Raw genomic sequence first — 3,451 nt, 5'->3', positions numbered from 1 at the left:
ACAGTTGACAAAATCTGATACTACAAGTATAGACATGAATATTTTATTCATGAGGACTTGACCACCAAATTTTACTGGAATTAGAGCATTTTCACATGTTAAACTGTCACCCTTGGGGGCAGCTAGGTGGCGCAGTGGATAGAGAACCGGCCCCAGATTCATGAGGACCCAAGTTCAAATTTGACCTCAGACACTTGACACTTACTAGCTGTGTGACTCTGGGCAAGTCACTTAACCCCAACTGCCTCACTAAAAAATAAAAATAAATTTAAAAATCACCCTTGATCACTCAGATAAAACACTGATCCGTTTAAAAACTTAAGAACAAATGATGATCAACTGTGATAGACTTAACTCTTCTAAGCAATACAATGATCCAAGACAATTCCCTAGAACTCATGACAGAAAATGTTCTCCACATCCAGAAAAAAGAACTATGGATTCTGAATACAGATTGAACCATACTGCTTCTACTTTTGTTTCTGTTTCTGGGTTTGTTTTTTCATTTTTGAGGTTTTCCCCTTTGTTCTGATTCTTCTTTCAAAACATGATTAATGCAGAAATATACTTAATGTGATTGTACATATATAACCTATATCCGATTGCTTGCTGTCTTGGGAAGGGGGGAGGGAAGGGAGGGAAGGTGAAAATTATCTTTACGTGAAACTAGAAAATAATAAAATACTTTAATGATTAAAAAAAACCACTTAAGAACAACCTTTTAATACCTTCTCTATTACTGTAGAAGAGAACACCATCCCCCAGGTTCACAACCTAGGAGTCATCCTGGACTCCTTATTCTCTCTCACTCCCCTGATCCAATATGGTGCCATGGCCTGTCAATTTCACCTTTGCAGCATCTCTGGAATATGTCCATTTGTCTCCTCTGACACTGCCCCTACCCTGGCACGGGCCCTCATCACTTCACACCTGACCTAAAGCAAGAACTGCTGGGGTGGTTGGCCTGCCTCAAGTCTCTCTCCCCACTCCAATCCATCCTCCATGCAGCCACAGGAATAATGTTCCTAAAGCACAGGTCCAATCATGTCACCCCCTACTCAATAAACTCCCATGGCTCCCTGTCACCTGTAGGAACAAATACAAAATGCTCTATTAGGTGATCAAAATCCTTCATGGCCCAGCCCCCTCCTACCTTTCCAGTATTCTCAGCACGTTACTCCATCTACACTTACTCTTTATTTAATTTTTTTTTAGTGAGGCAATTGGGGTTAAGTGACTTGCCCAGGGTCACACAGCTAGTAAGTATTAAGTGTGTGAGGCTGGATTTGAACTCAGGTCCTCCTGACTCCAGGGCCGGTGCTCTGTCCACTGCGCCACCTAGCTGCCCCTACACTTACTCTTTGATCCAGTGACCCTGGCCTCCTGGCTATTCCATGAATGAGACACTCCATCTCTTGGCTCTGGGCATTTTCTCTGACTTTCCCCCATACCTGGAACACTTTTTCTCCTCCGCTCTGCCCTCTGACCTCCCTGACTTCTTTTTAGTCCCTACTAAAACCCCTTCTTTCACTGGAAGCTTAATTTCAGCACTTTCCCTCTATTAATTGCTTCCTATTTATCCTGTATATAGCTTGCTTTGTTTATGTTGTTTGTTTGTTGTCTCCCCATTAAATTGTAAGTTCCTTGAGGGCAGAGTTTGTCTTTTGACTCTTTTTTATCCCTAGTGCTTAGCACAGTGTCTGGCACATAGTAGGTACTTAATAAATTGTTGGCTTAATTGAAAAGGGTTCCCATATCAAATATTCATAACTTTGAATCTACATGTAATATAAAGCTCTAAAAATGTGGAAACCTAGGGGCAGCTAGGTGGCACAGTGGATAGAGCACCAGTCCTGGAGTCAGGAGTATCTGAGTTCAAATCCGGCCTCAGACACTTAACACTTACTAGCTGTGTGACCCTGGGCAAGTCACTTAACCCCAACTGACTCACTAAAAAAAAAAAAATATGTGGAAACCTAGAGGAAGAATCCAAAACCATGTGGAAATAGAATGAGCAATAAATCATTCCCAAACATCCTTTCTGCTACCAGAATTGTCTGGAAGATGCTTCCAGAGAACCTATAGCAGATAACCTTATATTCCAAAATTTTTATTCAATTACAAAAAATCCAACATGTTGGCTACTATGCAATGGGCAGCCTTGCCAGGCATGGTAGTACATGCCTGTACTTCCTGCTACCAGGAAGCCTGAAGCTGGCAGATTACTTGAGCTCAGCACTAAGTATACGGCCAACCCTTGGCATCAGGGGCCAACAGGCTGCCAGGAGGGGAGAAGCAGCCTGGAAAAACAGAACAGATTAAAAGGTTTGGTGCCAATCATCAGTGGGGTAGGGCCCATGAGCAGCCATTGCCCTTCTAACCTGGGTGACATAGGGAGACCTCGTTTCCACATATACATATGCATATACACATGCATACACATGTTTGTGCATATATGTATACACATAAATAAATACGGTGTGTATATATGTTTATATATAGCCAACCATATATGTAGTCAACTGTATGTGTGCATGTGTGTATGTGTGTATGGACTACCAAACATCAAAAATAAAGCAATAGAAGGAAGGAGACTTGTCTCAATGCTGTTTTTTTAAACTGGATTCCACAGAATATAAAATGAGAAGGGGGGGGTGATAATCATATTAACAATAGACATTTTGTTTGTTAAAGTTAACAAAGATTATATACATTATCTCTTTTGAACCTCACAACAACCTTATAAGACTGGCAGTTACTACAGACAATACTCCCACTTTACAGATGAGAAAGCTGAGGCTTGGAGAGATTAAGCAACTAGCTTAGCATCACAGGGAGGATTTGAACGCAGCCCTTCCTGAATCCACACGTGGAACCATTATCTCAGCAATCAATGAAAGGGTAGCTCACAGAAGCTGTGATTCAGAAGGTGGCCTTCCTAAAAACTTGTCCCGATATCAGGCTATTGCTGTCTGAGAGGGAATTATTTATTTGGACTCAGAGGAACTAAATTCAGTTTCCAGCTCTGCTGCTTACTATGTATGTGATTCTTAGCAAGAAAATTCCCTTCTCTGGGCCTCAGTTTCCCTAACTGTAATTCAGATGGGTAAGACAAGAAGGCCTCTGAGCTCCTTCCGGCTCTAGTCCTGTGAATCATAAATGATTATGACATACTTAGGAAATGTCTCTGGGGTCATAAACATGAAAATAAAAATCTGGTTTTTGCCACTAGTCAGCCTTCCCAAACACCTTTAACTTATGATCATCTCCCTTCTTGGGACAAATCTCTTTCACATGCACTGAATGTTATGTATTTGATTTACTGCCCAGCCGACAGGAGAAAAGAAAAACAAACCATTCAGAAGCATGTAAATATTTGCCGTGCAGCATAACATAGGCATGCCAGCAGAGAGCCCTTCAGAAAGCAGAGTCAGCTTGTAGTCCCACCAGC

This window comes from Dromiciops gliroides, chromosome 1 (assembly GCF_019393635.1).
Source record: "Dromiciops gliroides isolate mDroGli1 chromosome 1, mDroGli1.pri, whole genome shotgun sequence".
NCBI classification, from domain to species: Eukaryota; Metazoa; Chordata; class Mammalia; order Microbiotheria; family Microbiotheriidae; genus Dromiciops; species Dromiciops gliroides.
The sequence above is the reverse complement of the archived record's forward strand: the minus strand, read 5'-3'. Positions refer to the sequence as shown.